Source organism: Fundulus heteroclitus, chromosome 23, assembly GCF_011125445.2.
Source record: "Fundulus heteroclitus isolate FHET01 chromosome 23, MU-UCD_Fhet_4.1, whole genome shotgun sequence".
In the NCBI taxonomy this organism is placed as follows: Eukaryota; Metazoa; Chordata; class Actinopteri; order Cyprinodontiformes; family Fundulidae; genus Fundulus; species Fundulus heteroclitus.
The window spans coordinates 38,943,906-38,967,921 of record NC_046383.1 but is presented as its reverse complement, the minus strand read 5'-3'; the positions used below and the strand labels follow the sequence as shown (position 1 = coordinate 38,967,921).

General features: G+C 44.0%; 1 long non-coding RNA gene across 1 annotated transcript; it reads left to right on the top strand.

Moving 5' to 3' along the window:
- Positions 1-21,717: 21,717 nt before the first annotated feature.
- Positions 21,718-23,379, top strand: LOC118557493. Its single transcript, XR_004927908.1, has 2 exons — positions 21,718-22,714; positions 23,278-23,379. It is a non-coding gene; the product is annotated as an uncharacterized LOC118557493 (long non-coding RNA).
- The last annotated feature ends 637 nt before the right edge of the window (positions 23,380-24,016 follow it).

Sequence of the window (24,016 nt, the reverse complement as noted above, 5' to 3'; positions counted from 1 at the left end):
CCGCGATATAAAGTTCTGGTACGCAAGTTTTTCTCTAACAGCGCTGGTCACTTGAGTTTATTCTTTGTCAGTATTTAATAACATCACCCAGGTCTCTTAAGTTGAGTTATTTTTCTTTTAAAAAAATCAGTTATGGTTAAAAATGTTGGGTAAATAAGAATTTATTTGGGATTGAGTGTTTGTGTGTGATATATTAAAATTAAGTCATTTAGCAATATTATAAGAGCCAGGTTTTAAATCTTTTTGATAATTATCTATCCATCAATATGCATTTTTTTTTATCAATATGCTTTTTTCTATATTGTCCAGCCCTAATATAAAATCTATAAATAAATAAATTCTTTAAATGTTTTTCCTAAGTGAGTTTCCTCTGAGTGAGGACACGAAAAATTGAGAAGAGAAAGTGGGAAAGAAAACAATGGTAACAATATATGAAAAAAAAAACATTTATTTTAGGCAAATGTTTTAACTTTGGAACTGAATGAAGGTGTAACATATTCAACAAATTAACAGTTACTAACGTGGTTTAAAACAAATAAATAACTTCTATTAACATCTTATACAAATAGACAACACCTACAAACATACAATTAAAAAATAGTTGGAATGGAAATTAATTCACTGATTATTTTATGTATTGTTACAGGTGGTGAAAAAAATGAAATGAAGCAGCACGTGTACATGACTAAAACTGATCTACGTTAGGTCAGGTGTAGTCATGTTCACTTAAACATGCAGCCAGCTGCAGCAGCTCCCTGTCTTCAGCCGTTGGTCATCCTCCTCTGGGTCCACCTCCTCATCCTCCTCTGGATCAACCTCCTCATCTAGCTGATCACCTGCTGCTATACTAATATTGTGGAGGATGCAGCAGGCGCCGATTACTTTTTGGGCAAACGTCGGGCGGACCTCCAGCACCCTTAAGAAGATGAAACGCCACCGTGTCTTCAGACCACCAAAGGCGCGCTCAACGATTTTCTCACCTTGGCGTGGTGTCTGTTGTAGCGTGCCTCCCCTTGACCTGTACCAAATAAAAAATTAACTTGTAATTTAGGTAATATGCTGATATGTCTTAATCTTCTATCCAATTAATATAATCTATGTATCAATTGTGTGTCATTGTTGGCTCTATTTAAGGACATGAAGGTAAGAGATCTTACTGGCAAGCTGTTTCCCTATAGGATGCACCGCAGGCCAGCCAGCAGAGGGTCACCAGCACCTCTATCTCCTGTGGCCATCCATGGACCTCCTGGATGGGCAGCAGCTAAAGGAGGAGGACGATGGTGGCCCTTCTTAGCCTGAAGGCTGGTTTCAGGTCCCCTTCATTAAAAAATATTTGGAGGATTGGCACAGAAGTGTTTATCCTCACATATTTTGTTTCTGTTTCTTCCTGTAAATAAAAAATGCCAAGTGTTACCATAATTGTTTTTTTCAATTCTCACCTTTTCACACCATAAAACTATATGTGGTTAACATGCAGATTATTATAGTTCTCAAGAAAGAAAGGGTCAAATGTATAGTAGTAAATGTAACAAATGGCTTCCCTTCTCTGGTATTTCTACCATTTCACTGAAAGAATGAACTGAACTAACTGCACATAATTTATAGATTAATCGCTGTAAAGGTGGACAGACAGAAATAACTTTTCCTTAATGAACAATGCTGTGAAGGTTAGACAAAGTAGCTTAACTCTACTCCCTTTACTGTTACTAATATATAAAAATTATGTTTTCATTTTAATTATTTACAGATAAATAGTCACAATTTCAACGTGATCACATGTTTAATACCATCCTCAATGTTATTTTTTTAAAGATAAAAGTAGGAAATAGGCTGTCAATCTTAAAAAACCTACCAGTTGGCACAGACGCTCAACGTCGGACTTTTTATTAAAATTACGCACTAACTCTGTAAACAGGCCACGTAGGGAAGCTTAATAGTATAATGTTCTCGCTTCAAACTACCTGAAAACGTACTTTTGAAGAACAACAGCAGCAGAAAAGGGAGTGTTTAACTTACCACTGTGAGCTCTGCACTGTCTGGAATGAATCTGCAGCCGCGGTGCATTCAGAGACGGTCAGTCTGAAGAGCGCATGCGTGGCTCCTATCTTCGCACTCTGTGCTCCATTAACCAGCCTTGGAAACCGTGACGTCAGACCACTGTTGTGAATTCGTATTCTCAAAGAAAAAATCCGTATTCTCAAGCAGCCGCTGCTGTTTGTGTTCATAAAGAGTAAAGCACAAATTTAAACTTGAAATTTGTATTTATTAGTTATTGAAGTTGTAACTATTTAAACTGTATGTGTATCTTTTGAATGTGATTTAAATTATTATGAGTTTACAAATGTTTGTTATGCACAACTTCTGACTGATATGGACACAACTATCCTTTTATGTACAAATCTATTTAGAAAGCTATCTTACCCCATAGAAGCGGGTATCTTGGGGCAGCATGTACACTTGAATAATCTTGGACTCCATGCTATTCCACAGTCTGGTAGATAATACCCAAATGGTGACCAGTTTCTACTGATGACAGTGGGAGGAGTGCACGCGCTTGCAGGCTGTGCTTGGCTTCTATAAAGACTCATGTGACTAGCATTCTGGGCTCACTCTTCATCAGCCCTTTTCCCCATGTCAATCACTGTCTACAGCCTCAGCCTGAATCTGTAACTATTTATCTGGCTTGTTTAAATTGAAAAATTGAAGTACAGTTTCTATTTTGATAGCCATTCCCTTCAAAAATAAGTTTTTCAATGTGTGATTGCTTTTCCAGGGTAAAAGGACCAGACTAGGAACTGGGGTATCTAATCACAGGGGTGGTAGAAATAGGAGACAGATTTTTTTTTTCTTCTTATGTCCCAGATTGTAAAACAAACAAGGTTGTATCTACTTTCTTTTTTTTACCATGTTTGTATTAACACTTTATTTTGGTTAAAAAAAAATTAAAAGTTGCTGGTAATAAAACGTTACAGACAATTTCTGAAAATACTTACAAAGAGTGATTATGATTTCTTGACACTTCACATTTACTAGTACATGGTGCAGGCATTGAAATATGTCTTTGTCAGCATGTTCAGTGTATAATTACATTTTCAAATTTATCTGTATGTGCCTTTCTGATTGCACTCAGTTTAACTTACATAATGTTTTATAATCTGCAATCACACTTGGAAAATGAGAAAGCAAATGTTTGATCTGACCCTTTCTACTATGTTGCCCTGCTCAGCTTTACCTACAGTGTTCTTGCTTCCTGATGCTAAAAACAAGCCTGATTAATGCAGTGGAGGTTAATGACAAAGTGAATTTGAGAAAATAAAAACATGTCTGCAAATGCGACTGATGCATAATGCAATAGTGTGGATGATGACGAGACCATCCTTCACTCTTTCCAGTTTCAATGATGTATGTTGTTTTCTTTTAGGAGCAAACTCTCAATGGTTTCTATCTTCCTTTTCTCTGTCAATCACCCCCCCCCCCCCCCCCCCCCCAACACACCCTCACCCGCTTCAGCTTTGTCAAATGTCAGCGAGCAGAGAGCAGGCCATAGGCTATTAGTGGCATTCACTGCTGACAGGAGCAACACACAAACACACACACATACACACACACACACACACACACACACACACACACACACACACACACACACACACATTTCAGTCACTGCTGTGAACCCTGTGGACAAATGTCATGACATATATGCAGGAAGTATGACTTGTTTTGTTGTTTTGGTGGACACTAAGTGTAATCTAGTTTCACTTAGTTCATAGAAAGTTCTAAGTAGGCTACTCATGTACAAACATGAACACACATATTTATGCATTAATCAGGCTTTCAAACAAAATGTCACAAAATGAGGTTAATGTTTGAAATTCACTTGGGAGCAAAGCCCCAGCTGTAACCACCCAGCAATCTCTGCACACCCAACTAACCTGTTCACCACCAGCTTTTTGTGTACCACTACAATCTACATTAACAATCTACATGAATCAAAAAGAGACAATAGAAAAGAAAACTGAGACAATAATGGGTCTTGAAGGGATCAGTCAGTAGCAGCTTTACTCATGTAAATCCATCTCAGTACAGGGAGAGTGAACATCATCTGTTTTGACTGCAGCTAGTAGGGACTGCAGCTGGATGAGATGGCTCTTAGAGGAATGAGTCCTGGCTGTGGATGCCAGAATATGGGCAGAGGCCAACATCAGCCCCTGTTAATCATTAAGATCAATAAGGACATAGGTTTTCAAGCCGGTCTCCAATAACACCTGAAAAAAAAAATTATATTTGTTGGCAGTTGCTGTTTTGTAAAAAGAGTTGCTAGTTGCTCTGAAAAGTTGCTATGGTCTGCTTCTGATCAGAGACAAGACCAAGATGAGCCAGGACAGCACCCAATATTTCACCAGACTGTACCAAGGCCAGTCCATCAAATACTGAGACCACCATCACCTGCGATGTGAATCCTGAATCTGTCGAGTACCTTCCGCAATTATTCTGGTTGGGACCTGGTGGTTCCAATGGGCAGGTGATATTGCGCTTTAGCTGTGAGACATGGAGTACCGCATGTGCCCTCATAGAACGCAGAAGGTATAATTGAAAAGTGACAGGGTTGATTCTGATGACAAACTCCTATGGGCCAATAAGCCTAGGCGTGACCTTCCTGGACTCTGTATGGAGTTTCAGGTTTTCGTGCCAGATGAAATGAAGATCTTGGGCAGTGTCAGCTCAATGTTGCTTAATGATTGAGTATTTGATGGGGAAATGGTAGCCCATGTTTTAATCCAGGCCAACCAACATTGGCAAAAGAAAAATTGTGCCACAGGTACATGAACCTCACTCTCCTGGTAGTCTCCTGGTGCTCTGTCTGTCCGTTTATTTGCAGGTGCTAACCCAACATGTGGCAGGAAGAGGCCCCAATCAGAGGGCAGAAAGCCTTATAGAACCTGGTAGTGAATTGAGGCCCTCTGTCAGAGTCTTTTGGGAAACTGTGTAGCCGGACATGTTCCAAAAGAAGTTCAAATGTCTGTTTTGGGGATGTAAGACCCTGTTAACCCACCAGGAGCACTGCCTTTGCAAACCGATCCACAGTGGTAAGGATGATGTTGAGACCATCAACAGATGGGAGAGTCATAACAATCAAACCCGACATAGGACCAGGGGCATCTAGAAACAGGAAGGGGCTGTGGACAGACCTACATATTGTTGGGTGAAGGACTTGACTCAGGCACAGATGTCACAAGCAGAAACAATCTTAAGGATGTCATGACCCAAGAAAGGGCACCAGAGGATGCATTGGAATAGTTAAAGGGTCCTGTCTGGGCGAAGACGCCCGAGAATGGGGAGCAATATGCCCAGACCAACTGGTCCTGACAACACTGGGAGGGAATGTTAAGATGATCAGGAAGAGTTTCAGGGGTGCTGGTTTTGCAAGCAGGTCAGTATGGATGGAGTCCACCAATGACACACATTGACAGGTGCGTAGCAGTAGATTGTTTTTGGCACAGGCGAACCGGGTAGCCACCTGGGGCGGCATTGTTTTCAATTACACGTAGGGAGCAGCACGAGCAGTTAAAAAATATATATAATATGCGCCCCAAAAGCACTCTCCTATTGTCTATCAGATCTCTGAGTGAGGAATTGGTGCTCCCTGCAGCTGCAGGCGCCTTGCTTGGTGTGAGAAGATGCTGCAGCCCTGCACACTGCACAGAGGCGAACAGGCTGGAGGCTAAATGAGACGAGGAAAGGCCATGAGGAGGCGCACTTCACCACTGGGTCTCTCAAATGGGCTGTGCAACGGGGCTGCAGGGGTGGGGTTCATTCTACAGTGCAATTGTCTATCGGAGATAGTGGCTATAGTCAGGCACACCAAGGGGCAGGGCTGCAGGGAGGTTCAGGAGGATTCCCAACCGGCCCTCTGTTTCAGGCCGAACCGGTCGGTAGTCGAATGGTCTTTTTTTCTTTCTACCCAATAATAAAACACACCTGCGATGATGCATGGGCGCAAAGCCACATGCAATACAACATCAGGCTGAGTCAATTTGGTATTATGCGAGGTACAAACAACCCCTTATAATAAAAAATAAACCAAGAAAGAAAGTGGAGCGAACTAAAGTAGCAAAATGCTGGAAATAAAGGAGTGGAGTAGAGAAAATGTCTGCAGGATACAGCCTGTGCGCAAAATTACCCAGTTAAGTTTTTCGCCCGGGGATTAATTCAGTGTAGAACCGCCACTGCTGGGTAGGATAGGCTCAGGGTCCAAAGGGGGTGCAGAGTGAGAAAATCTTCTAGAGTAAGCATCTGCCTTAGCAGTTCTGTTTAGCTACTCATCCAGGGCCCACCTGATACCCAGTGACTTCTGATCCCCCATGCTGTCTTTCTGCTGAGTAGCGGAGAACTTCCTTAAAAAGTAGCAGCATGGGTGGAGTTTCCCATCTAGACCTTGTTGAGAGAGTTCCCACAACGGATGATTCAGTTTTCACTTCAAAAGGTTTAGCAGGAAGGGATGGAACAAGATGTGTGAAAACACCTCCATTGGCATCTCCTTCGAAGCCCAGTTTTGTTAAATCACATTCTCAATTAGCTATAAGGGCTATGAATGTTTGATGCAGTATGGTTGTTGACCATCGATGGTTCTGACTTGTATGTATCTTCATGCACAGTGTAAAAACTGTCTGTGTGGCACTTAATTCAAAGGTTCATTAAAGTTGGAAGTTGGAATCATTTACCTCTAATGTGCACTCTCTAATCTAGACTGTATTCTTTGTTTTTATCAACACAGAAGCATGTCCTTATTGATGCATAGAAACCATCAAATGATATTGATAAAGCTTGATAAAGCAAATGATAAGTTAAAGCTTGAACCTCATTTACCTCCCTCAGGTGTTTTCTACATATCTTTATTTTCTCCCTTCTAACAGCAGCCCTCTGTGCCTGCTTCTGTATTATTCAGAGTGCCAGTCATCCTTATGCCTCTCTCACTTCAGAGTGACATGTCTTTTAACAGGGGGCCTTATTAGGCAGCTCAGGGATGGATTCCCGTCCTGCATGATTATGTTCTTTTCATCCATGCTGGAATGCATCTGCAAATCCTCACCTTCCTTTTTTTTCAGTTGATCCCCCTCACTCACCCAACATACTTTTCTCTGGCTTTCACATTTGTCTTTTCCTCTGTCTGACCCCCTATGCTTTTCACTTTTATCCTCAATCTATTTACCTGTTCCTTATGTCATTCATGTACTTGTTTTTTTTTCAGTTTACCTGTTCCTTATCTCATTCATGTACTTGTTTTTTTCTCAAAATACATAAAATATTGATATATTTTTGGGAAAGACAGAATTAATGCATCTGTTTGTATTGGTAGAGAAAGCTAAGCTTTAAATTTTATAGACTACCACTGAATCAGAATTAGCTTTAATCACCATATACATAAAAAAGCAAAATAGAAATATTTTTGTAAGTATATTTTGTTTAATTTTTTTATTTAACCTTTATTTAACCAGAAAAAAATCCCATTGAGATTAAAAACCTCTTTTTCAAGGGAGTCCTGGTCAAGATGCAGCAAAGTTAAACATTGAACAGGTATACATTAGATTAAATGACAGGCACACACAACAAAAAAACATATCAAAGAAAACAATTCAAATTCTTTCACTTTCAACTTCAAAGCATTTAATGATAAAAACTCAGTCAACTTCCAGTCTCTTTGTACAAAATTCCACGCACAAGGAGTTGCGTAGCTAAAGGCTTTCTTCCCTAGCTCTGTGCAGGCAAAAGGAACCGTGAGCAACAGCTGATCGTTGGATCTCAGGGCATAAGAGGCCATGCTTTTCTGTGTAACTAAGGTACAAATGTAAGAGGGCAGTAATCCGAGAAGGGCCTTGTAAATAAAAGATTACCAATGTGTCAGGATTCTCTGTGCTGCTCTACTCTAACTCTATTCCTCAGGTGTGTCTGGTTGGCTGAGGAGGCGTGGCCCACACCTGCAGCTCGTTGCAGGCGGCTTCCTCTGGCTTCTTAAGCAGAGCGCTGACAGATGGAAGACGCCAGAGCCTTAACCAGTCGTGGTACGACGTGGCCTCTGTCCCTACTCTCGGAAACCAGCTTGTGAGTTTTGCTCTTCGTTTTTTGACTAATTTTTGGATCTCTGTTTTGCCTCAGATTTTGGTGCTTGGATGCACTCACCCGTCTTGACGTCTCGTTCCGAAGAAACAGACCAGCAGAACCGCCTGCTCAGATTTTGCTCTGGCGCTCCCCTCATACTTCCTGGATGTTACCCAGCGAGGCCTGAGATCCCCTCTCCCGGTTTCTGCTGGTTCTGCATTCACTCTGGTCAATCCATCTGTCAACCGTTGCCGACGAGGTTCGCTCAGGATCCCTCGCCAGTTACATCAGCCGTCCTCAGCCACCAGCCGCCTAAACTCCAGCTGAGTAGAATCATAGAGTACTCCCGACGCTACTTCTTCCCGGTTAGGTCCGCCCAGCTAAATGGTAAGCAGCGCACTTCTAGCAAATTCCCCTGGTTCACTTTCAGAGTTTCTTACTTCCTCTTTCTTACAGACTCGCCAGCCTTGACGTTCTGACCCAGCCGACTCACCCGTAGTTCCGTCCGTAGATCTGTCTGTTTCCTAAAATAAACATCTTAAAACTGTGCATTGCCTCCCGATCGTATCTGCATGTGGGCTCGTCACCTGAAAACCATAACAGAAGAAGGCTCTGGCCACCAAAGTCCAGCGGATACGTTCGGGCGGCAGTTAGCCGCACAGCAAGAGCAGATGCAGTCGCTAGGTTTAGCCGTCAATTCAACACAGGAACAGCTTCATAGATTAGCCGCTCAGTTTAGTCAGCTCATGGACACAGTTACTTCCGCGATGACGTCGCCTGTCACTCAAGACATTAGCACCCCGCCTCCCGTCGCTCCGAGCACTGATAATCAGCTTTGGGCTCCGCCACTTGAGGGCGCGTCACCTAGTCCGGAGAAATTCTCTGGTGACCATGGGAGTTGCGGAGGTTTCCTTTTTCAGTGTAAACTGGTGTTTAACCGATCCCCCCAGACATTCGCCTCAGATGAGGTTAAGATATCTTATGTATTACGACTCCTAACCGGTAAGGCACTTAGATGGGCTGAGGCTCGATTCCCTGATTGTCAGTCATTCGGGGTTACTTTTCAGGAATTCGTTACCGAATTTAAAACTATTTTTTCACCCGAGTTAGATTCGGCTCACCAGTCTCGTCATCTCCTCTCGTTAAGACAGCACGGTCGACGCGTATCAGACTTCTCAGTGGAGTTTCGTACGGTTGCCGCAGCGGCGGATTGGCAACCAAGACCGTTAAAGGCAGTATTTTTTCAGGCTCTTGATGAATCCCTTAAGGATGAATTAGCCCGGGTGGAGGAACCCGGGGATTTTGAGGATTTTGTAGCGTTAGCTATCCGTTTGGATACCCGGCTACGTAGTCGGAGCCGAGTTAGACCGAACCAAGTTTTGCGATCATCCACCTCTTCCACGCTCACCCATAGGGAACCTCGGTCCGCTCCACCACCTCCCGAACCCATGCAGTTGGGCCAGGTTGGTTTAACTAATAAGGAGCGTCAACAGCGCTTCGCGGGCAACTTATGTCTATACTGTGGAGGGGAAGGTCATTTCCTTAGAGATTGTCCGGTTCGGCCAAAAGACCCAGTCCACCGTTCGTAACGGGGAGAACGGTGGACGTTAGTAGTTCTAGCCCCCGAGTAGTCACTAAGGCGCCATCTCTTTCTCGCTTATATTTACCAGTTACGTTAATGTTTGATCAAGATACTTTCGATGTCTCGGCTCTAGTTGATTCCGGTTCGGACTTCAACTTAATTGACCAAACCATAGTGGATCAGCTTCGTGTGCCGGTCGAACCTTTACCCGAGCCCCTCCGGGTGTCGTCTTTAGATGGGCAGAGTTTAACTTTAATCACCCATCGCACTCGACCACTAGTAGTGATAGTTTCGGGTAACCACCGGGAACAACTTTCGTTTTTCGTGTTCCCTGTAAAGCGTTCACCCGTTGTTTTGGGTTTAGCCTGGTTAAGTGTCCACAGCCCGCAGTTTAACTGGGCCGAGTCCCGACTAGAATCTTGGTCTCCAGCTTGTCATTCTCGTTGCTTACAGTCCGCTCGCCCTGTGTCTGTTACCCCTTCCCCTGAGACAGAATCTGGGGACGTTATTGACCTCTCGCTAGTTCCGGAAGAATACCACGATCTTCAGAGGGTATTCAGTAAGACTCAGGCTTGTTCACTTCCCCCACATCGCCCTTACGATTGCGCTATTGACCTATTGCCTGGGGCTCCACTACCGGTGAGTCGGCTCTACAACATCTCCAGGTCAGAACGTCAAGCGCTCGAGAAGTATATAGGGGAATCTCTAGCTACTGGGTTAATCCGTCCTTCATCCTCCCCATTGGGCGCCGGCTTCTTTTTTGTTGGTAAGAAGGATGGAACCCTTCGACCCTGTATCGATTATCGAGGGCTTAACCAAATAACCGTTAAGAATAAGTACCCGCTCCCTCTATTATCCTCAGCCCTCGAACCAGTCCAGAATGCTAAGATCTTTACTAAACTTGATCTGCGCAACGCTTATCATTTGGTTCGGGTGAGACAGGGGGATGAGTGGAAAACGGCCTTTAAGACCCCGCTAGGTCACTTTGAGTACTTAGTCATGCCTTTTGGTTTGTGCAATGCTCCGGCAGTTTTTCAAGCATTGGTGAACGATGTCCTTCGGGATTTTTTGAATGTTTTTGTTTTCGTCTATCTAGACGATATCCTGATTTACTCTCGTGACCTAGAACAACATAAACAACACGTCCGTCTTGTTCTCCAGCGATTATTAGAGAATCGCTTATTTGTTAAGGCCGAGAAGTGTGATTTTCACCAGTCTTCTGTTTCCTTTCTTGGTCTTGTTTTAGAGGGCGGACAGGTCAAGTCTGATCCAGAAAAGATAAGGGCAGTGGTGGAATGGCCTGTTCCTGAGTCGCGCAAACAGCTCCAACGCTTTCTTGGTTTCGCTAACTTCTATCGGCGCTTTATCAGGAACTATAGTCAGGTAGCATCTCCGTTACATGCTCTCACTTCCCCCAAGGTTCCTTATGTCTGGAGTCCAGAGGCCGAGGAGGCTTTTAGTAAACTTAAGTCTCGTTTTTCCCAGGCTCCCATACTAGTTCACCCCGACCCAGCCAAACAGTTTATTTTAGAGATCGATGCCTCTAATACCGGGGTGGGAGCGGTTTTGTCCCAACAGTCTGAGGTTGACTGTAAGTTACACCCTTGTGCGTTCTTCTCCCGTCGTTTATCCCCGGCAGAGCAGAACTATGATGTAGGTGATCGTGAGCTATTAGCTATTAAACTAGCGTTGGAGGAGTGGCGGCACTGGTTAGAGGGATCCGAGCAGCCCATCATAATATGGACAGATCACAAGAACCTCTCCTATCTGCAGTCAGCCCGTCGACTCAACTCAAGACAGGCCCGTTGGTCTTTGTTTTTCTCTCGATTCAACCTCACCATCACCTACAGACCCGGCTCCAGAAATGTCAAGCCTGATGCACTGTCCCGTCTGTTTACCTCTTTTGAACAAGAGGGGGAGCCGGAACCGATTCTTCCTCCCACTTGTACTGTTGGAGCGCTGCATTGGGATCTGGAGGACAGAATCAGACAGGCCCAACTTTTAGACCCGGACCCAGGTACAGGGCCACCTGGACTTAAGTACGTTCCCCAGTCTGTTCGTCCTGAGGTTCTACGTTGGAGTCATGACACGAAGTTTTCCGCCCATCCGGGCATTTTTAGAACCCAGTCCCAGGTCTCCCGGCGTTTCTGGTGGCCTTCATGGACTAAGGATGTTAGAGAATATGTTCTAGCCTGTCCCGTTTGCGCCCAGAATAAGTCTTCTACTCAGCCACCTTCCGGTTTGTTAAATCCTCTTCCCATCCCCAGACGTCCTTGGTCCCACATTGCGATTGATTTCGTTACCGGTCTCCCCTTGTCCCAAGGTATGTCAACTATCTTGACGGTAGTTGATCGGTTTTCTAAGTCCTGTCATCTTATTCCTATCCGCAAATTACCCAACGCCCTCCAGACAGCTCAGCTTCTTATCAAACATGTGTTCAGACTTCACGGCATCCCTGTTGACATCCTCTCTGACCGGGGTCCTCAGTTTATCTCCCAGGTCTGGCGGCACTTTTGCTCTGCTCTGGGTGCCCGTTATACACTCACCTCTGGATACCATCCTCAGACAAATGGCCAAACTGAACGCATGAACCAGCAACTAGAAACTACTCTCCGCTGCCTTACGTCATCTTCACCCTCTGACTGGAACAAGTTTTTGCCCTGGGTGGAGTATGCCCTTAACTCACACATCACCTCTGCTACTGGACGTTCACCTTTTGAAGTTGCTTTAGGATATCAGCCTCCACTTCTACCCACAGATGAACTCAGGATTCCCTTCACCTCCGTAAACGACTACATTGCTCGCTGCCAGGACATCTGGAGATCAACTATCACTGCCCTCACTCGCACCGCAGAGCGGAGCAAGAGGTTTGCCGACCAGCACCGCCGACCAGCTCCTCAGTATCGCCCCGGTCAGAAGGTTTGGTTATCCTCCAGAGACGTTTTGTCCAACCCATCCGCTAAGAAGCTTGCTCCCCGGTTCACTGGTCCCTATGAGATAGAGACAGTGATTAACCCGAGCACCGTCCGTTTACGTTTGCCCCCTCACTCCCGAGTACACCCTACTTTTCATGTGTCCCAGATCAAGCCCGTTTTGGACAGCAACTTGTGCCCTCCTTCCGGACCCCCTCCACCCTCCCAGGACAGTCAGAACCCCCGGGTTCTCAGGGTTGTGGATGCCCGTCAGCGAGGTAGGGGTCACCAATACCTCGTCGACTGGGAGGGTTGTAGCTCTGAGGAGCGCTCGTGGGTTTCCGCAGCTACTATCTTGAATAAGGACTTGATTTCAGATTTTTGGGCTACTCAGCCCAGCACCTCTTCGTCTGGGCCGCCAGGAGGCGGCCGTTGAGGGGGGGGGGGGGGAGTGTCAGGATTCTCTGTGCTGCTCTACTCTAACTCTATTCCTCAGGTGTGTCTGGTTGGCTGAGGAGGCGTGGCCCACACCTGCAGCTCGTTGCAGGCGGCTTCCTCTGGCTTCTTAAGCAGAGCGCTGACAGATGGAAGACGCCAGAGCCTTAACCAGTCGTGGTACGACGTGGCCTCTGTCCCTACTCTCGGAAACCAGCTTGTGAGTTTTGCTCTTCGTTTTTTGACTAATTTTTGGATCTCTGTTTTGCCTCAGATTTTGGTGCTTGGATGCACTCACCCGTCTTGACGTCTCGTTCCGAAGAAACAGACCAGCAGAACCGCCTGCTCAGATTTTGCTCTGGCGCTCCCCTCATACTTCCTGGATGTTACCCAGCGAGGCCTGAGATCCCCTCTCCCGGTTTCTGCTGGTTCTGCATTCACTCTGGTCAATCCATCTGTCAACCGTTGCCGACGAGGTTCGCTCAGGATCCCTCGCCAGTTACATCAGCCGTCCTCAGCCACCAGCCGCCTAAACTCCAGCTGAGTAGAATCATAGAGTACTCCCGACGCTACTTCTTCCCGGTTAGGTCCGCCCAGCTAAATGGTAAGCAGCGCACTTCTAGCAAATTCCCCTGGTTCACTTTCAGAGTTTCTTACTTCCTCTTTCTTACAGACTCGCCAGCCTTGACGTTCTGACCCAGCCGACTCACCCGTAGTTCCGTCCGTAGATCTGTCTGTTTCCTAAAATAAACATCTTAAAACTGTGCATTGCCTCCCGATCGTATCTGCATGTGGGCTCGTCACCTGAAAACCATGACACAATGACACTCCCTCCTCGTAGAGAGAGGGCCATCCCACCTGAGAGTACAGGTCACAGTGATGTGTCATGGCTCTACAGTTTGAGAACAACCTTAATGAAGCATGGTAAACAGAGTCCAACATTTGAAGACACGAAGAACTAGCATTCTTATAAAAAGGTCACCATAATCTAAGACCGATAAAAACGTGGCAGAGACAAGGCACTTTTTTACTCCAAAAGAAAAACATTTCGTATTACGTAAGAAATAACTCAATTTAATTTTTTATTTCTTCACAAGTTAATCAATAAAAGGTTTGAAAGTGAGGGAGTCATCAATTACAATTCCAAGGTATTCATACTCATGTACCACTTTAATGACATTCCCCTCCAGAGTGGACACGACTGGCAGGGTTTGAGGCACCTTCTTGTGATTTGAAAACCCAGGTACCTGAGGAGGTACCTGAGAGACACAGAGGTAAGTGGTTAAATTCTAGTAGCCAAAGAGAACGAGAGGCCGAGGCTTGTTGCATACCACAAACGTTAACAATCCGGCGTCCTCTCGCCGTCTGCGTGGTGTTTAAGTAGTGCCGCCCGATGCTGCTCAACTGCCCGCAGGTGTGGGCTCCGAACACCTGTGGAAAAAATCTGAGGCAGCAGAGCCGGCAGCAAGCTGCACAGCCCTGCTAGCTGAGTGTAACCCACGTGACCGCCACGCCCCAACCACCTTCCCTTTAAGCCGTCCCTTTAACAGCTGGGAACCTCATGTGTATTTCCGGGTTTTCCACTGTGCTGCTGCTCACTGTTGGTTGTGGCGTCGGTTGTTAACAAAACAATCTCAAATCTCCAAATCGACTCATCGCTGAACAAATTCATTCCTAAAATTCGAGGATCTGCGGTGAGTTAAGTACCATCTGAACTTAACGTTGTATCAGCCATACTAGCGCCGCTAATATATCCGCCGTAATACTCACCAGGTTGGGCTTTGTTGATGCCTGATTTACCTTCTGATGAGAACAAGTAACATCCACTTCCTCAGACAATCCATTACTCGACGGTGAGTAAATATTCATCCATATATGATGGGGCGTTATTTCCGCTGTGTGCCGCCAGTTAGAATTAGCTACCAACTCGACAATCAGTTGCTTGCATGAGTTCAGTGAATTTACTAATTACTTACTTAATAAAAAGTCACACTGTTAAAGCCGAATTGAAGGCCACACCTTTAATATTTAAAGGCTTCCCTTTCAACTTTAGATTTGATTATTTTTCATGATTTCTTTGGTTATTGTTGTATTCCATGCTGGTGCATCTATGAAGTCTGGTACCTAATATGATTTCGTTTGTAGCTACTTTGATCAATCACATTCTTAAAGTTGATTGATTTGATTTATTATTAGCTGTTTGTAGCGACTGCTAATTACCTTGAGAAATTTTGAACTTGAATTACGAAGTGCACTTTTCTTTTTAAAAGGACTTTTTTTTTCCCCTTTCCCTTATTTTTATAAAGTATGAAGTGGTTGTCAATACATAGCAGTATGTATTTGGTTTTTCCCCATTTAGCATATATAAATATAACATTTATATATGAAATTAATGTATGTTTTCTGGCCTTTTAGGTCAGGTTTTTTTTCCTCCCCCTTCAACGGAGGATGGCGAGCTACCCACACACCACCTGGTGGTAGGAAAAGAGACACTTTCCACACATGAAACAAAATAAACTCTAAGGGAGTATCTAAAAGGAAAGAACAATTCTCCCGTTGCTCTTGGACTTTTGAACTACATTTAGTTTTGAAGTATTATTATTTTTTTCGATTGGGTTGGGTTTTTCCCCCGTCTTTGTTTCTTTTGAACAATTTACTTTTTGTTTAGTTTTTGTTAGTATTATTATTATTATTATTATTATTATTATTATTGTCATTATTATTATCATTATTATTTCTACTGCAATAAATAGCAATACAAACAAAGCTCTTTGCATCAGTTGCATCAATTATCCACCCAATCACGACTCCATGCCGTACCTATTTCTGATTTTATAAAGTGGTTAACACTAAGCCCTGCAGTCAGACCTGCGCACTTAATAAGAGCGTTACATGTGGCGAGCTGGCCAGGAGTCTTGTAGTGGGTGAATAATTGAATAATTCCACAGTGCCTTTATTTTGGGTGTGTTATCATTATCAATAACAAAAACAAAAATGGATGTTGTTACTCAGCTGGGGTTAAACATGCAACGATCTGTGTTAGTTACTGGCACTCAGAGCACTGACGACGAAAAAGAGATAGTTGATTGTTTACAATGTTATGGTGTAGTAAAAGAGGTTTTTCATGTCAGTGATCCACAAAGTACATTTTATAAAAACCTGATTGTCGAGTTTGAAGAAGATTCTACATTAAATGCACTACAACCCCTTTTCCCATATAATTACCCTTCCCGAACCACAGTAGATGCGATATTTCGTGTTACTTCTCTCGCTTCAGAGTATGCAGCCTCAGTGAGTAGCAGCAGCCCTCCCATGGACTACATTGATGAGCTGAAGAACATAGCTAAACGAAGTGGAAAACGGTTTGAGGAGGTCCTGAAAGGTGTAATGGATCAAATCAGCACACATTTGGAGACCACAGGGGGTGGTGATGATGGAGATGATGATGGTGGTGATGATGGAGATGATGGTGGTGATGAAGAGGAGGAAGAAAAAAAAGAAGACATCCTCACCTTAGCACAGTCTGTGCAAAGTCAGCAGGTGTTACCAACTGTACTTCAAGCCTCTTCAGCTCCTCCAACCCATTCGTCCACTGATCAGCAGGGAGCACCACCTGGATCCAGTCACTCCCGTATACCACCAACCCAGAGGGTTCCTCTGTCGAGGAATGACCTCATTCCACAGGACGTTCAAAGAGTTGTGGTGGAGCATGTTGTAAAAAATAGTGACTTTTCCACATCTTCACTTAGACTCCGCTCATTTTCAGGAAAAATTCCTAAACCAAGCAATGAAGCGGACTATGACTCATGGCGATCTCAAATTGAATTGTTACTTGCTGATCCCAGCCTTTCCAGATCGCATGTTAATCGGCGAATTGTGGAAAGTTTGTTGTCACCAGCTGCAGATTTAATTAAATGGTTGAGCCCTGGTGCACCACCTTCCACTCTTCTTCAAGTCCTTGATTCAGCTTTTCAGACAGTACAGGATGGAGAGGAGCTTTTCGCTCAGTTTTTAAACATTTTCCAAAATCCTGGAGAGCGGCCATCTTCCTACCTCCAGCGATTGCAGCTTACCCTCAACACAGTAATAAAAAGAGGAGGAATATTATCAAGAGACAAAGACATACAATTACTTAAACAGTTCTGCCGGGGATGCTGGGACAACTCAGTCATCTCAAAGTTGCAACTAGAGGAGAAAAAAAAACAATCCTCCCCCATTTTCTGAACTTTTGTTGTCACTCCGGACAGAGGAGGACAGACAAATTGCTAAAGATTCTCTAATGAGAAAGCACATTCATTCATCTAAACAAAAAGTGACCATTCAGTCTCAGAGTACCTGCTCTTGTGGTCATGACACAGTTAATGAAGAATTGAAAGAATTAAAAAAGCAGATTCAACAACTCCAACGGCAGATGTCTTCCTTCATGTCCAGAAAGACACCTGTTGATGCAAAATCAGAACTGCAACAGACCAAGTTTAAGCCAAGGACCAGCAACACCTCACCTCAGACCGCTGGAAGACCAAAGCCAGGGTACTGTTTTAACTGTGGTGAGGATGGTCATATGTCTTCCCAATGTAGCAACAAAGCAAATCCAAGCCTTGTGGAACAAAAAAAGAAACAGCTTCGTCAGAAACAACAAGCGTGGGATGGACAAAAGTCAAGTCAGCAGTTAAACTAAATGCAGTTCCTGCTGAGGGACAACCAGGAGCTGCCACTATCAGCTGTCCCAAACCCCATTCTGAATCACATTTTGTATTACCTAAGGGTCTCATCGGTACAAAGAGCATGGGCCAAATCCAAATAAAGGGGACAAACTTCAGCTGCCTCCTTGACAGTGGGTCGCAAGTCACTACAGTACCACATTCATTTTATAATACCCACCTCTTTGACCATGAAATTATGTCTCTGAACAATCTGTTGGAAGTTGAGGGTGCCAATGGGCAAAATATACCATATCTTGGGTACATTGAATTAAATTTGACTTTTCCACCTGAATTTTTTGGCTCACCAATTGAAGTGGACACCCTAGCTTTGGTAGTCCCAGACACCAAAACCACACATCCACTTTTACTAGTAGGCACAAATGCACTTGATATTGCCTACAAGAAGCACCTGGAGAGCCAGTTGACTACTTTTAAACCCACTGCTTTTGGGTATCAAGCTGTCTTGAAGATCCTGCAGAACAGGTATGTTCAAAACTCACCTGAACATCCAGTTGTTTTGACTTTGCAGCCTGATCAGCCACAAACCATATTATCTGGCCAAACTGTTGTCCTTGAGGGATGTTTGACCACACGGGTGTTGAGGGAAGAGAAAGTGGTTGTTGTTGAACACCCAGTCTCTTCCTGTCTGCCTGGGGGACTTATGGTTAAAGCCTGTCTCATTAACATACCACAACATCGGCCTTGTTACCTGCCAGTGGTAGTAACTAATGAGTCAGACCATTCAATTATCATCCCCGCGAGAGCAGCCATTGCAGAGATTACCGCTTTAGAGTCTGTTATCTCCAAAGAGCAAAGTGTCAAAGTCCATGACAAGCCTGCAGAGTCATTAACACCTCAGCTTCAATATAATTTTGGAGAATCGCCTTTAACACCAGAATGGAAAAGTCGGATCATTTCAAAGTTCAACAGCATACCAGAGGTCTTTGCCAAACATGACCTTGATTTTGGTTGTACAGACAAGGTGAAACATCAAATAAAATTGTCTGACCCTACACCGTTTAAACAAAGACCACGCCCTATACATCCACAGGATGTTGATGCTGTGAGAAAACATCTTCAAGAACTGCTTGAGTCTGGAATAATCCGTGAATCAGAATCTCCATTTGCTTCACCCATTGTGGTGGTGCGTAAGAAAAATGGCTCTGTACGCCTCTGTATTGATTATCGGAAACTTAACATACAAACCATTAGAGATGCTTATTCCCTTCCGAAACTAGAAGATGCATTTACTGCACTGGCAGGCTCTAAATGGTTCTCTGTGCTGGACCTAAAATCTGGGTATTACCAGATAGAAATGGAGGAAGCTGACAAGAACAAAACAGCCTTTGTTTGTCCTTTAGGCTTCTGGGAATTTAATCGTATGCCTCAAGGAGTGACCAATGCTCCAAGCACTTTTCAACGACTCATGGAAAAATGCATGGGTGAGCTCCATCTGAAAGAAGTTCTGGTTTTTATTGACGATTTGATCATCTTTGCACCAACTCTTGAAGAACACGAAGAAAGATTGATGAAAGTCCTAAACAAATTAAAAGACTTTGGACTAAAACTGTCCATTGAAAAATGTGTGTTCTTTCAAACTTCAGTGAAGTATCTTGGTCATGTTGTGTCCAAGGATGGTGTGGAGACAGATCCCGATAAAATTTCCACCCTTGCATCTTGGCCAGTGCCAAAGAACCTGAAGGAACTGAGATCGTTCCTGGGATTTGCAGGATATTATCGGCGATTTGTGAAAGACTATTCAGCAATCGTCAAACCATTGCATGACCTTACTGCTGGCTATCCACCTAGCCAAAAGAAACTAAAACCTATGTTGAAACCCCAGAACTACTTTAACCCAAAAGAGCCTTTTGCTGAACGTTGGACTGAATCTTGTCAGCATGCATTTAACACCATTATTGAAAAACTCACTACTTCTCCTGTACTTATATTTGCAGATCCTCGCAAGCCATACACTCTCCATACTGATGCCAGTTCTTCAGGCCTTGGAGCAGTGCTATATCAAGAAAATGACGGCAAAAATCGAGTTGTAGCTTATGCAAGTAGAGGTCTGTCCAGAAGTGAATCAAACTACCCAGCACATAAATTAGAATTTCTGGCACTTAAATGGGCAGTTACTGAGAAGTTTAATGACTACCTATACGGCGCACAATTCACTGTGGTCACAGACAGCAATCCGCTGACCTACCTTCTGACATCAGCTAAGCTTGATGCTACAAGTTATAGATGGCTCTCTGCTCTGTCCACATTTACCTTTAAGATCGTTTACAGAGCAGGAAAACAGAATGCAGATGCTGATGGGCTGTCCCGACGACCACATCCTGAGATGCCGGATGACCTTAAATCCTACAAAGAAAGGGAGAGAGTGTTAAAGTTCGTTCAACATCATCTCGAGGAACCAGGTTGCACCACCATTGACCAGCACATTGTTGAAGCCATCTGTGACCGCCACCTAGTGCTCAGCTCAAGCAACGACCATGCCCTGGTTCTCTCTTTGTCTGGCCATGTGGAAAGCCTACCTGACAGTTACACAGACGATGCCCAATTTGCCACTGCTGTCCTGCCCCGGTTCTCTACTGCTGATCTTGCTGCCAAACAGCGAGCTGATCCCATCATCCAACATGTGATTGCTCAGCTTGAGAGGGGGGAATCTCCACCGCCATTGCTAAGGGATGAACTTCCAGATCTGCCACTCCTGCTGAGAGAAATAAATAAACTGGAGCTCCGTAACAACCTTCTTCTCAGGAGACGGCAAGTGGGAAACAGTGCTGCCTATCAGCTAGTGTTACCAGAGGAGTGTCGGCATATGGTGATGGTTCAGCTTCATGATCGTATGGGCCACCATGGGATCGAGAGGACATTAGACTTGATTCGTTCCCGGTTCTTTTGGCCACGAATGTCCACTGACGTTTACAACAAAATCAAGACCTGTGAACGATGTGTGAAAAGGAAAACTTTACCAGAACGGGCTGCACCTCTCGTTAACATAAAAACTTCAAGACCTCTAGAACTAGTGTGCATGGACTTCCTGTCTCTGGAGCCAGACCGCAGAGTGAAAGATATTCTCGTGATTACAGATCACTTCACAAAATATGCTGTTGCTGTTCCAACACCAAATCAGAAAGCTCGAACTGTTGCTAAATGCTTGTGGGAAAATTTTTTTGTCCACTATGGCATTCCAGAGAGGCTACACAGTGACCAAGGACCGGATTTTGAATCCCGTACCATCAAAGAACTGTGTGATATTGCTGGCATCCATAAAGGAAGGACAACTCCTTATCACCCCAGAGGTAACCCTGTGGAAAGATTCAATCGTACATTGCTTAACATGCTAGGGACATTAAGTGAGCAGAATAAATCTCGATGGAAAGATTTTGTAAAACCCCTTGTTCACGCATACAATTGCACTAAAAATGATGTCACTGGGTTTTCTCCATACGAACTAATGTTTGGTCGCCAACCTCGTCTTCCCATAGATGTGGCTTTTGGGTTACCACTGGAAGAGGACACCTCCACCTCTCACCTGCAGTATGTCCAAAGGCTGAAAATGCATCTGCAAGACAGCCATCAGTTGGCTGCGGAAAACTCAGAAAAGGTGATGTCCCGCAATAAGACCTTTTTTGATCGGCATATCACCACTTCCGAACTTGCCGTAGGCGACAGGGTCCTTGTTAGAAACGTCCGACTGAGAGGAAAGCATAAATTGGCTGACAAATGGGAACCTGACATATATGTAGTGGTAAAGAGGGCTGGCAACCTCCCTGTTTACACTGTAAAACCAGAGAACCAGGATAAACCTCTCAGAACACTCCATTGTGATCTTTTATTGCCTTGTAATTACATAGCTGAACAGAGCCCTGTAAAAAACTTACCTGTGAAGAGGAAAAAGTACCTGCCTGTGAACTTACCTGACCCTGACAATGAAGATTTATCAGAAGAGATCATCTCACCTTTGTATGATCCGTCTTCCTTCGAACCTGTGAAATTCATCACTGTTGTTGATTCACCAGTACCTCCTGTCCAGCAACCTGTTCCACCTGCAGACCTACCTGAAGTTCCTGATCAACCCCCATCCTCTGCTGCAGAAGAGGAACAGGAGCTCCCAGTCGTCACAGAGGAACCAAAGGAATTTCAACCTGTGGACAGAGAGGCGGTAAACATCAGTTCAAAAACTAATGATTCTCCAGGAGATGCTGCTGGAGATCCTGCTGCTGAGGGAGGTCCTGTTCCTGAACCTGTCACTCCAGAGCCCTCCACCAATGATATGGAACCAGAAGAGGACTTAATTGTTCAAACAGAATCATCAAGTCCCGAAACAGAATCATCAAGTCCCGAAACAGAACCATCGAGTCCTGAGGGAGAACCATCTTTGCGGAGGTCAACCCGAGCAAGAAGACCACCAGAACGTTTACAGTACTCCCAACTCGGTCACCCGCTGTTGAAGAGTATCCAGTTGTTGTTTCATGGATTGACCACTGCATTTACACATGCTCTTGAAGGGATTGAGGATGATGAACACATGACTGTTCCTGGTATTATCCAGCCAGCCATCCAGACTCAACCTGGTCCATGTACGGGGACGTGCATGGGATCAGGGGGGGAACATGTAACCCACGTGACCGCCACGCCCCAACCACCTTCCCTTTAAGCCGTCCCTTTAACAGCTGGGAACCTCATGTGTATTTCCGGGTTTTCCACTGTGCTGCTGCTCACTGTTGGTTGTGGCGTCGGTTGTTAACAAAACAATCTCAAATCTCCAAATCGACTCATCGCTGAACAAATTCATTCCTAAAATTCGAGGATCTGCGGTGAGTTAAGTACCATCTGAACTTAACGTTGTATCAGCCATACTAGCGCCGCTAATATATCCGCCGTAATACTCACCAGGTTGGGCTTTGTTGATGCCTGATTTACCTTCTGATGAGAACAAGTAACATCCACTTCCTCAGACAATCCGTTACTCGACGGTGAGTAAATATTCATCCATATATGATGGGGCGTTATTTCCGCTGTGTGCCGCCAGTTAGAATTAGCTACCAACTCGACAATCAGTTGCTTGCATGAGTTCAGTGAATTTACTAATTACTTACTTAATAAAAAGTCACACTGTTAAAGCCGAATTGAAGGCCACACCTTTAATATTTAAAGGCTTCCCTTTCAACTTTAGATTTGATTATTTTTCATGATTTCTTTGGTTATTGTTGTATTCCATGCTGGTGCATCTATGAAGTCTGGTACCTAATATGATTTCGTTTGTAGCTACTTTGATCAATCACATTCTTAAAGTTGATTGATTTGATTTATTATTAGCTGTTTGTAGCGACTGCTAATTACCTTGAGAAATTTTGAACTTGAATTACGAAGTGCACTTTTCTTTTTAAAAGGACTTTTTTTTTTCCCCTTTCCCTTATTTTTATAAAGTATGAAGTGGTTGTCAATACATAGCAGTATGTATTTGGTTTTTCCCCATTTAGCATATATAAATATAACATTTATATATGAAATTAATGTATGTTTTCTGGCCTTTTAGGTCAGGTTTTTTTTCCTCCCCCTTCAACGGAGGATGGCGAGCTACCCACACACCACCTGGTGGTAGGAAAAGAGACACTTTCCACACATGAAACAAAATAAACTCTAAGGGAGTATCTAAAAGGAAAGAACAATTCTCCCGTTGCTCTTGGACTTTTGAACTACATTTAGTTTTGAAGTATTATTATTTTTTTCGATTGGGTTGGGTTTTTCCCCCGTCTTTGTTTCTTTTGAACAATTTACTTTTTGTTTAGTTTTTGTTAGTATTATTATTATTATTATTATTATTATTATTGTCATTATTATTATCATTATTATTTCTACTGCAATAAATAGCAATACAAACAAAGCTCTTTGCATCAGTTGCATCAATTATCCACCCAATCACGACTCCATGCCGTACCTATTTCTGATTTTATAAAGTGGTTAACACTAAGCCCTGCAGTCAGACCTGCGCACTTAATAAGAGCGTTACATGAGTCCTGACACAAAGTAGATATTATCTATCTTATGTTACTGGATTCCATGCAGAAAATGTAATTAAGACCTTGAAAGAACCCAGTACGTATAATAATAATAATAATAATAATAATAATAGAAATTCACTTCTGCATCTTAGCCCATCCCCTTGGGGAGCAGCGGGCTGCCACTGTGCGGCACCTGGGGAGCAATTGGGGGTTAAGGGTCTTGCTCAGGGACCCAGAATGGCAGCTTGTGGGATTTGAACTCAGAACCTCTGG